The following is a 12240-nucleotide window of genomic DNA, read 5'->3' on the forward strand; positions in this document are numbered from 1 at the left end:
GTTTGGGTGACACTATCCCTACCCTTAAGGAGCTAATAAGCAATTTTCAGGCTCTTAACTGTGTGTGTGTGTGTGTGTGTGTGTGTGTGTGTGTGTGTGTGAGTGGCACGGGGAGTGTTATAATCAAGAAGAGAAAATGACAAGTTGTGGTAGGGACAGAGGTGTGGCTGGAACATAAATGTAATAAAGAGCAGGGTTAAGAGTGACAGATGCAGGCAGGAGCTGAAGCTGAGCTGGGAGGGTGCCCCAAGGTGTGGGAGTAGGAGGAAAGGGATCTTCGGAGTTTTGTGATTTTTGTGGCTCGGTTTTTGGACAGGGCAGGAATGGTGTCTTTCAACTCTATTGGGCCGTGCCCGCCCAAGTGTTCAGTGTAGTGCTCTGCTCACAGTAACCACTCAATAAATATCATAGATTGTGCAGGATCAGTGCCAGACACAGACTAAGTTCAGCTTCATAAGAGTGTGACATAAAGCTGTTGCTAAAGTTCAGCAATTATGATTCACAGCTTATTAAATGTCAGCAGATTGCCTGGTCCTGGGGGCCACCTGTCATCCACTGTCTGGCTACTGCGCCTAATCTCAAAATCAGGATTGGGGATGCAGCCCTCCACGTTGCATCGCAGTGCCCGGTGAGATGTTTTTCCATTCTGCATCTTGGCACGGTGTATTGCCAACTACACAAAACAGTATTGGCCAGACCTGCAAGCATTATGTTTGCTGAGGGAAAATGGTTTATAAATACTTATCTGTGGGTGAAGCTGGATGATCCAGCCATCTGATGAGTGTCCCGTTGGCGCTGATAGGCAGTAGATCGACCATCTACAAGAGGTGGGAGAACGGTGCCTGCTGTTACTGAGAAAAAGAGATATTTTTATGATATATATGATATATATCATATGTTATATGATATATATGATATATATGAAATCTCAATCAATCTTTGATCTCTGCTCTGGGCACTTATTTTTGGTAGCTTTGAAGCTTTTTGCTTGGAAAAGAATGCTGTCAACATGAACCAAATAGCTTCTTCTCGCGTAATAACGCCCTGTGCTTTTATAGAGCCTATCGGACAATCTCAAAGCACCAATGACTCCCAACAGCCATGGGAAGCCCAGGAACTATTATTATCTTCATTTTAAAAATAGGGAAACTCAGGGAAGGTGGCTTGGTCCAATATTTATTGAGTGTCCCCTGACTTTCAGGCACTGTAGCAAAGCCCATATAGCTGGTCAGTGGTAGTCACATTTAGGAACATCATTTCTGACTCACTGGGCTCTGTTCTAGCCTCAGCCCAAGATTTCAAAGTTTACAACTAGCCTGCATCTTGACTCCTTAAGGCTGGTTCCTCCAGAGCAGGAACCGGGTTTTTTATTTCTTTATGTGTTCCCAACTTCCTAGTATGGCTCTGTTTACTAGTGGTCCTCAGTAAATGCTATTAATGATGATGATGATGATGAGTCCTTAACTTATTTATTATAGTTATTATGCAGCTTAACTTTATTCTCTTCAGGATTCAGTAGACCAGGAAATGCTTCACTTGCTAGCTTGCTTTTCAGAGCTGGATTAAGTTTCTCAGCTGCACTCTATTACAAACTCATATTTGTACCTGGGCTGCCTGAATTTCAACATTAACTCACTTTTCCTTTTGGGAATTAGTTAAGTGTGAAATACCAGAACACATGTTGAAAGATAGGGTTATCAAGGCTTACAGGGGGAAAAAAATTGTCAATCTGCTGTTGCAGATGTGTCTTGCATATGGCGGTGCCAAGCTTTCTGGCATATTTATGAATGTAATTCAAGTTGTAGTGTTAAGAGTTCTCTCAGTGATGATTAGGAGAGAGACCTTCTTAAAATTGAAGTGATTGATATTGAAAATTTCAGTCTAAATGGTGTATCTGCTGATTATTAAAACTGCTGGAGAGGAGAAGGAAATCCTCCTTTTAGACTATCTGGTATATTGTCTCGCATAGACACCAGGAGTATTCTATTCTACCTATAATGGTAATTTAAGAACAATGAAATGAACTGAAAGAATAACAAACCATCACTTAAAATATTCAAGTTGGATCATGTAGTAAGTCTACCTACAGGAAATGTTCAGGACTCCCAGGGAGATAATTAATAAGCTATTATCACTATGAAATGGTATTAACAAAAGTGCTTTTGATTCCAGGATCCCAAGAGGTTAGATGAGAGGAAATTTAATAAATGCTGAGTTAACTGACAAAGTGGCAGAAACACAACCTACTGAAGTTCAAATAAAGCATTTCGAAAGTATTTTATGATTGCAAAGTTGGTTCTTTCTCTCCCTTTTCACTCTCCCTTTCTTGTTCTTTTTCTCCCTTTCTTTTTTCTCCCAGAATGCCAGAGGTTGGGGATCCATCTCACGTAACATTGTTTTGTTCTAGAGAAAAATTTTCCTGGCCACGACCACTTTTGGGTGGCCCATCTTTTAAAGAATTGGGCAAAACAAGAAAAATGAGCAGAAAATTGTGAAACGTTCACAATCTTTAAAAATCCTTCTTCCTTCACTGGCTATTAATATCAGTTGGTCCATCTGTCTCTGCCACGGTGGGATACCTCTTGATCATCACTAGATTGTAAGCTCGTCTTAGGCAGGGAATGTGACTTTATTGTTATAGTGTATCATCATCATCAATTGTATTTATTGAGCGCTTACTGTGTGCAGAGCACTGTACTAAGCGCTTGGGAAGTAGAAATTAGCAACATATAGAGACAGTCCGTACCCAACAGTGGGCTCACAGTCTAAAAGTGTATTCTCTCAAGTGCTTAGTACAGTGCTATGCATACAGTAAGCGCTCAATAAATACGATTGAATGAATAAAATAAATATTGATGGCTTGTTTCTAGTGACTTATTCTCCTGAATCAGCCACTCCTGCGCCCTGGGGAGTTAAGATCCCCTAGCCTGGGAAGGAATTCCCTTTAGACCTTTGTACAAAGCCTACTGGTCTTCTTTTTGGGCTGCCTTCCTGGGGAAGTGTGTGTAACTGTTTGAATGGCCCCATCCCTTATGATCCCTTTGCCTGGCCCAATCCTGTTGCCTTGCAGTCCCTCAGTTTCCTCTTTGGTGCACTCATGACAGTTGCTCACAATCACGGGCAAATTGGGCCACAAAGCTCAAAATATTTGTATTTCAGGAGTGTTTGGGGGGTTTGCATGGATAGGTTAGCAAAAGAAATGCCATTCTGGGTCAAACCAAAAGTCCACCCAGTCTGGTATTGACTGACTCCTGTAGTAGCTTCAGGACAGTCAGTAGTGTTTACTGAGCACTTACTCTGTGCCAAGCACTGTACTAAGTGTTTGGGAGAGTACAGAAGTTAATAGATCTGATCCCTGCCCTCAAGGAACTTAAAAAATATAGCAGATTGTGATCATAGAAAAGACTAGGAGCTGTAGAACATCTGCAATGAGGGGATTACGGGGTGGGGGGGCGGTGGGAGAGAGGTGAATAAAATTGAGAAGTCCTGGGTCAGAGTGGTAGGAGAGGAACCAGTTGAGTACTGTGTCAAAAATTAAGATTGGAGAGTGAATGCAGGAAGGGGTGGCCAATAGGGGCAAAAAAGCAACTGAGAGGTCCAAGGAGGATTAGGACTGAGTAGAATTCATTGGTCTTGGTTGTTGGCCAATACTGAAAAGTGTGGTATCAGTGGGGCAAAGGGGGTAAAAAACCTGACTCTAGTGGATGGAGAGGAGGAGTCCAAGTTTCTTCCCTACCGCACTTTTGTCAACACCCGCTAAGCACCTCACCCCTCCCTCAGTACTGTGTATGTCTGTATCAATTACACTTCCCCCCTTCAAAGCCCTACTGAAGTTTCACCTCCTCCAGGAGGCCTTCCCAGATTAAGCTCCCCCTTTCCTCACCTCCCTCCCCCATCGCCCCGATTCGCCCCCTTTGCTCTATCCCTTCCCCGCCTCACAGCACTTGTGTATATGTGTACATATCTATAATTCTATTTATCTTAATGTCTGTTTACTTGTTCTGATGCGTATATATCTATAATTCTATTTATATTGATGCTATTGATGCCTGTTGACTTGTTTTGATGTCTGTGTCTCCCCTTCTAGACTGTGAGCCTGTTGTGAGCAGGGACTCTCTCTCTTTGTTGCTGAATTTTACTTTCCAAGTGCTTAATACAGTGCTCTGCACAGAGTAACCGCTCAATAAATACGACTGAATGAATGAATCTTTATACTCATTTCCTGTCTAATTTACTTTAGTATTTTTCCCGATGGATTTTGTTATTATTAATAGTAATAATAATGACACTTGTTAAGTGCTTACTATCTGCAAAGTACTGTTCTAAGCTCTTGTGGGTAGATTCAAGTTAATCAGGATGGATACAATTCCTGTCTCACATGAGGCTCACAGTTTTCCAGATGAGGTCACTGAGGCCCAGAGAGGTGAAGTGACTTGCTCAAGATCACACATCAGACACGTGGCAGAGGCGGAATTAGAATCCAGGTCCTTCCGACTCCCAGGCCCGTGCTCTAATAATAATAATGATGGTATTTGTTAAACGCTTACTATGTGCCAAGCACTGTTCTAAGCGCTGGGGTAGCTACAGCGTAATCAGGTTGTCCCACGTGGGGCTCATAGTCTTCATCCCTGTTTTCAGTCGTACTTATCGAGCGCCTATTGTGTGGAGAACATTGGACTAAGCGCTTGGGAAGTCATTCATTCATCCAGTCGTACTTATCGAGCGCCTGTTGTGTGCAGAGCGCTGGACTAAGTGCTTGGGAAGGCATTCATTCCTTCCCAAGGAAGGATAGAAGAGGATTGATAGGATTGAATGATTGAGGCAAAGAGGGTATTCCCGGGCGCAGGGGGCAAGTGCCGAAATTGTTCGGTTTGCTTGTAGCCCCCTCCTCCCCTCCCCATCCCCCCCGCCTTACCTCCTTCCCCTCCCCACAGCACCTATATATATATATGTTTGTACATATTTATTACTCTATTTATTTTACTTGTACATATTCTATTTATTTTATTTTGTTAATATGTTTTGTTGTCTGTCTCCCCCTTCTAGACTGTGAACCCGCTGTTGGGTAGGGACCGTCTCTCTATGTTGCCAACGTGGACTTCCCAAGCGCTTAGTCCAGTGCTCTGCACACAGTAAGCGCTCAATAAATAGGAATGAATGAATGAATGAATGAATGAAAAGGGGCCGAGCAGCCTCCGTTCCCTAACGGCCTCAACGGGGCCGTTGAGGCCAGAGGGACAAAAGGGCGTTAGGGGCCGTTGGGCGGTTGGTTGGTAACAACGGGCCCCCCTGACGGCCAGCGGGGAGGGAGAGCATCAATCAATCAATCAATCAATCGTATTTATTGAGCGCTTACTGTGTGCAGAGCACTGTACTAACCGCTTGGGAAGTACAAGTTGGCAACAGATAGAGACAGTCCCTACCCAACAGCGGGCTCACAGTCTAGAAGAGGGAGACAGAGAACAAAACCAAACATATTTAATAAAATAAATAGGATATGTACAAGTAAAATAAATAGAGTAATAAATATGTACAAACATATATACAGGTGCTGTGGGGAAGGGAAGGAGGTAAAACGCTGGAGAGGCAGCGTGGCTCAGTGGGAAAGAGCCTGGGCTTTGGAGTCAGAGGTCACGGGTTCAAATCCCGGCTCCACCAAGAGTCAGCTGTGTGACTTTGGGCAAGTCACTTCACTTCTCTGGGCCTCAGTGACCTCGTCTGTAAAATGGGGATGAAGACTGCGAGCCCCCCGTGGGACAACCTGATCACCTTGTAACCTCCTCAGCGCTTAGAACAGCGCTTTGCACATAGTAAGCACTTAATAAATGCCATCATTATCATTACCCAACAGTGGGCTCACGGTCTAGAAGGGGGAGACAGAGAACAAAACCAAACATATTAACAAAATAAAATAAATAGAATAGATATGTACAAGTAAAGTAAATAGAATAAAAAAATATGTACAAACACATATACAGGTGCTGTGGGGAAGGGAAGGAGGTAAAACGGGGGGGGGATGGAGAGGGGGATGAGGGGGAGAGGGAGGAGGGGGCTCAGGCTGGGAAGGCCTCCTGGAGGAGGTAAGCGCTAACTTGGCGGATTTGGGGAGGGAGGGCATTCCAGGCCAGGGAGAGGACGTACATATCCTTGTACATATCTATTCAGAAGCAGCACGGCACAGAGAGAAGAGCCCGGGCTTTGGAGTCAGAGGTCATGGGTTCAAATCCCAGCTGTGCCAATTGTCAGCTGTGTGACTTTGGGCAAGTCACTTCACTTCCCTGGGCCTCAGTTCCCTCATCTGTAAAATGGGGATGAAGACTGTGAGCCCCCCCATGGAACAACCTGATCACCTTGTAACCTCCCCAGCACTTAGAACAGTGCTTTGCACGTAGTAAGCGCTTAATAAATGCCATTATTATTATTATTATTCTATTTATTTTATCTTGTCTGTATGTTTGGTTTTGTTCTCAGTCTCCCCCTTTTAGACTGTGAGCCCACTGTTGGGTAGGGACTGGCTCTAGATGTTGCCAACTTGGACTTCCCAAGCGCTTAGTACAGTGCTCTGCGCATAGTAAGCGCTCAATAAATACGATTGATGATGATCCCAGCTCTGCCAACTGTCAGCTGTGTGACTTTGGGCAAGTCACTTCACTTCCCTGGGCCTCAGTTCCCTCATCTGTAAAATGGGGATGAAGACTGTGAGCCCCCCCATGGGACAACCTGATCACCTTGTAACCTCCCCAGCGCTTAGAACAGTGCTTTGCACGTAGTAAGCGCTTAATGAATGCCATTATTATTATTATTCTATTTATTTTATTTTGTTTGTATGTTTGGTTTTGTTCTCTGTCTCCCCCTCATAGACTGTGAGCCCACTGCTGGGTAAGGACTGGCTCTAGATGTTGCCAACTTGGACTTCCCAAGCGCTTAGTACAGTGCTCTGCACACAGTAAGCGCTCAATAAATACGACTGATGATGATCCCAGCTCTGCCAATTGTCAGCTGTGTGACTTTGGGCAAGTCAGTTCACTTCTCTGGGCCTCAGTTCCCTCATCTGTAAAATGGGGATGAAGACTGTGAGCCCCCCCATGGGACACCCTGATCACCTTGTAACCTCCCCAGCGCTTAGAACAGTGCTTTGCACGTAGTAAGCGCTTAATAAATGCCATTATTATTATTATTCTATTTATTTTATTTTGTTTGTATGTTTGGTTTTGTTCTCTGTCTCCCCCTCATAGACTGTGAGCCCACTGCTGGGTAAGGACTGGCTCTAGATGTTGCCAACTTGGACTTCCCAAGCGCTTAGTACAGTGCTCTGCGCATAGTTAGCGCTCAATAAATACGATTGATGATGATCCCAGCTCTGCCACTTGTCAGCTGTGTGACTTTGGGCAAGTCAGTTCACTTCTCTGGGCCTCAGTTCCCTCATCTGTAAAATGGGGATGAAGACTGTGAGCCCCCCCATGGGACACCCTGATCACCTTGTAACCTCCCCAGCGCTTAGAACAGTGCTTTGCACGTAGTAAGCGCTTAATAAATGCCATTATTATTATTCTACTTATTTTATTTTGTCTGTATGTTTGGTTTTGTTCTCTGTCTCCCCCTTCTAGACTGTGAGCCCACTGTTGGGTAGGGACTGGCTCTAGATGTTGCCAACTTGGACTTCCCAAGCGCTTAGTACAGTGCTCTGCGCACAGTAAGCGCTCAATAAATACGACTGATGATGATCCCAGCACTGCCACTTGTCAGCTGTGTGACTTTGGGCAAGTCACTTCACTTCTCTGGGCCTCAGTTCCCTCATCTGTAAAATGGGGATGAAGACTGTGAGCCCCCCCATGGGACACCCTGATCACCTTGTAACCTCCCCAGCGCTTAGAACAGTACTTTGCACACAGTAAGCGCTTAATAAATGCCATTATTATTATTATTATTACTATTCTATTTATTTTATTTTGTTTGTAAGTTTGGTTCTGTTCTCTGTCTCCCCCTTTTAGACTGTGAGCCCACTGCTGGGTAGGCTCTAGATGTTGCCAACTTGGACTTCCCAAGCGCTTAGTACAGTGCTCTGCGCACAGTAAGCGCTCAATAAATAGGATTGATTGATTGATTGATTGATTGATTGATTGACGTGGGCTGTGGTGAGGGACGGCCCATGGCCGCCGCCTCAGCAGCCGCAGCCTGCAACGCGCTCCCGCCCCCAGCAGGTGGCGCCGCGCGCACGGACGCGCGCGCGCGCGCGCCCCCGAGGGGCCGTTGCGGGGATCGCAGGGTGGCTCGCGCCCCTGTTAACCGCCGCCGGGCGAACGGAAATGGAAGGGCGCTGCGCGGCCCCGCGTGTGACGCACTTCCTGTTTGTCGGCGGCCACACGGAGAGAAAGGAGAGCGCCGGGAACCGTCGCCTCAGTCCCCGCCGGCCGCCGCCACCGCCGCCGCCACCGCCGCCAGTGGACGGGTTGGGCCCCTTCGCCGCCGTCGTTCTCCCCCCGTCGGCCGCCAGGCCTCCGCCGGTAAGGGCGCCCCGGGGGGGGGCGGTGTTTGGGGGGGGGGGAGGGTGCGGGCCCCGCGGCCGGCGCCATAGCAACAGTGTTGGTGGTGACCGGAGTGACTCTGAGGCGCCGTGGGCCTCGGGAGGAGGTGACGGTTTTATTCATTCATTCATTCACTCATTCATTCGTATCGAGCGCCTATTGTGTGCAGAGCGCTGGACTAAGCGCTTGGAAAGTCATTCATTCATTCAGTCGTATTTACCGAGCGCCTGTTGTGTGGAGAGCGCTGGACTAAGCGCTTGGGAAGTCATTCATTCATTCAGCCGTACTTACCGAGCGCCTACTGTGTGCAGAGCGCTGGACTAAGCCCTTGGGAAGTCATTCATTCAGTCGCATTTATCGAGCGCCTATTGTGTGGAGAGCGCTGGACTAAGCGCTTGGGAAGCCCTTCATTCATTCAGTCGTACTTATTGAGCGCCTATTGTGTGGAGAGCGCTGGACTAAGCGCTTGGGAAGTCATTCATTCATTCAGTCGCATTTACCGAGCGCTTGCTGTGTGGAGAGCGCTGGACTAAGCGCTTGGAAAGTCATTCATTCATTCAGTCGTATTTATCGAGCGCCTATTGAGTGGAGAGCGCTGGACTAAGCGCTTAGGAAGCCATTCGTTCAGTCGTATTTACTGAGCGCCTATTGTGTGGAGAGCGGTGGACTAAGCGCTTGGGAAGTCATTCATTCATTCAGTCGCATTTATCGAGCGCCTGTTGTGTGGAGAGCGCTGGACTAAGCGCTTGGAAAGTCATTCATTCATTCAGTCGTATTTATCGAGCGCCTATTGAGTGGAGAGCGCTGGACTAAGCGCTTAGGAAGCCATTCGTTCAGTCGTATTTACTGAGCGCCTATTGTGTGGAGAGCGCTGGACTAAGCGCTTGGGAAGTCATTCATTCATTCAGTCGTATTTGTCGAGCGTGGAGAGCGCTGGACTAAGAGCTTGGGAAGCCATTCATTCATCCAGCCGTATTTACCGAGCGCCTATTGTGTGCAGAGTCCTGAACTAAGCGCTTGGAAAGTCATTCATTCATCCAGCCGTATTTATCGAGCGCCTATTGTGTGCAGAGCCCTGGACTAAGCGTTTGGGAAGTCATTCACGCATCCAGTCGTATTTATCGAGCGCCTATTGTGTGGCGAGCGCTGGACTAAGCGCTTGGGAAGTCATTCATTCAGTCGTATTTATCGAGCGCCTATTGTATGCAGAGCGCTGGACTAAGCGCTTGGGAAGTCATTCATTCATTCAGTCGTATTTACCGAGCGCCTGCTGTGTGGAGAGCGCTGGACTAAGCGCTTGGCAAGTCATTCACTCATTCAGTCGTATTTATCGAGCGCCTATTGTGTGGAGAGCGCTGGTCTAAGCGCTTGGGAAGTCATTCATTCATCCAGTCGTACTTATCGAGCGCCTATTGTGTGGAGAGCGCTGGACTAAGCCCTTGGGAAGTCATTCATTCAGTCGCGTTTATCGAGCGCCTATTGTGTGGAGAGCGCTGGACTAAGCGCTTGGGAAGCCATTCATTCATTCAGTCGTATTTACTGAGCGCCTATTGTGTGGAGAGCGGTGGACTAAGCGCTTGGGAAGTCATTCATTCATTCAGTCGCATTTACCGAGCGCTTGTTGTGTGGAGAGCGCTGGACTAAGCGCTTGGGATGTCATTCATTCAGTCGTACTTACCGAGCGCCTACTGTGTGCAGAGCGCTGGACTAAGCCCTTGGGAAGTCATTCATTCAGTCGCATTTATTGAGCGCCTATTGTGTGGAGAGCGCTGGACTAAGCGCTTGGGAAGCCATTCATTCATTCAGTCGTACTTACTGAGCGCCTATTGTGTGGAGAGCGCTGGACTAAGCGCTTGGGAAGCCATTCATTCATTCAGTCGTACTTATTGAGCGCCTATTGTGTGGAGAGCGCTGGACTAAGCGCTTGGGAAGTCATTCATTCATTCAGTCGCATTTACCGAGCGCTTGCTGTGTGGAGAGCGCTGGACTCAGCGCTTGGGAAGTCATTCATTCATTCAGTCGTACTTACCGAGCGCCTATTGTGTGGAGAGCGCTGGACTAAGCGCTTGGGAAGGCATTCATTCATTCAGTCGTATTTATCGAACACCTATTGCGTGGAGAACGCTGGACTAAGCGCTTGGGAAGTCATTCATTTAATCATATTTATCGAGCGCCTATTGTGTGGAGAACACTGGCGTAAGCGCTTGGGAAGTCATTCATTCATTCAGTCGTACTTATCGAGTGCCTATTTCGTGGAGAGCGCTGCTGGACTATGCGCTTGGGAAGTCATTCATTCATTCAGTCGTATTCATCGAGCGCCTATTGTGTGCAGAGCGCTGGACTAAGCGCTTGGGAAGGCATTCATTCATTCAGTCGTATTTATCGAGAGCCTATTGCGTGCAGAGAGCTGGACTAAGCGCTTGGGAAGCCATTCATTCAGTCGTATTTATCGAGCGCCTATTGTGTGGAGAGCGCTGGACTAAGCGCTTGGGAAGTCATTCAGTCGTATTTATCGAGCGTGGAGAGCGCTGGAGTAAGCGCTTGGGAAGCCATTCATTCATTCAGTCGTATTTACCGAGCGCCTGTTGCGTGCAGAGCGCTGGACTAAGCGCTTGGGAAGTCATTCATTCATTCAGTCGTATTTATCGAGCGCCTATTGTATGTAGAGCGCTGGACTGCGCTGGACTAAGCGCTTGCGAAGTCATTCATTCATTCAGTCATATTTATCGAGCGCTTATTGCGTGGAGAGTGCTGGACTAAGCTCTTGGGAAGTCATTCATTCATTCAGTCGTACTTATAGAGCGCCTATTGTGTGGAGAGCGCTGGACTAAGCGCTTGGGAAGGCATTCATTCATTCAGTCATATTTATCGAGCGCCTATTGTGTGGAGAGCGCTGGACTAAGCGCTTGGGAAGGCATTCGTTCATTCAGTCGTACTTATCGAGAGCCTATTGTGTGGAGAGCGCTGGACTAAGCGCTTGGGAAGGCATTCATGCATCCAGTCGTATTTATCGAGCGCCTATTGTGTGGAGAGCGCTGGACTAAGCACTTGGGAAGTCATTCATTCATTCAGTCGTATTTATCGAGTGCCTACGGTGTGGAGAGTGCTGGACTAAGCGCTTGGGAAGTCATTCATTCATCCAGTCGTACTTATCGAGCGCCTATTGTGTGGAGAGCGCTGGACTAAGCGCTTGGGAAGGCATTCATTCATCCAGTCGTATTTATCAAGTGCCTATTGTGTGCAGAGCACTGGACTAAGCGCTTGGGAAGTAATTCATTCATTCAGCCGTATTTATCGAGCGCCTATTGTGTGGAGAACGCTGGACTAAGCTCTTGGGAAGTCATTTATTCATTCATTCAGTCGTATTTATCGAGCTCCTACTGTGTACAGAGCGCTGGACTAAGCGCTTGGGAAGTCATTCATTCAGTCGTATTTATCAACCGCCTATTGTGTGCAGGGCACTGGACTAAGCGCTTGGGAAGTTCACATCAGAGAAGCAGTATAGCTCAGTGAAAAGAGCCCGGGCTTGGGAGTCAGAGGTCGTGGGTTCAAATCCCGCCCCCGCCCATTGTCACCTGTGTGACTTTGGGCAAGTCACCTCACTTCTCTGTGCCTCAGTTCCCTCATCTGTAAAATGGGGATGAAGACTGTGAGCCCCCCGTGGGACAACCTGATCACCTTTTAACCTCCCCAGTGCTTAGAGCAGGGCTCTGCA

The 12240-nt window shown here is 47.3% G+C and overlaps 1 protein-coding gene across 3 annotated transcripts in view; it reads left to right on the plus strand.

Annotated features, from left to right (window-relative positions):
* The first annotated feature begins 8344 nt into the window (after positions 1 to 8344).
* Positions 8345 to 12240, plus strand: part of DNAJB6 (DnaJ heat shock protein family (Hsp40) member B6) — an 82021-nt gene continuing 78125 nt past the window's right edge. Inside the window, exon 1 of one of the 3 annotated variants that reach the window (XM_038755986.1) lies at positions 8345 to 8504. The gene's annotated coding sequence lies outside the window, so the exon portion shown is untranslated. The remainder of the gene's footprint in view (positions 8505 to 12240) is intronic. The other 2 variants (XM_038755987.1, XM_038755985.1) reach the window with 2 other exon arrangements.

The sequence above is a fragment of the Tachyglossus aculeatus genome, chromosome 13 (assembly GCF_015852505.1).
Source record: "Tachyglossus aculeatus isolate mTacAcu1 chromosome 13, mTacAcu1.pri, whole genome shotgun sequence".
NCBI lineage: Eukaryota > Metazoa > Chordata > Mammalia > Monotremata > Tachyglossidae > Tachyglossus > Tachyglossus aculeatus.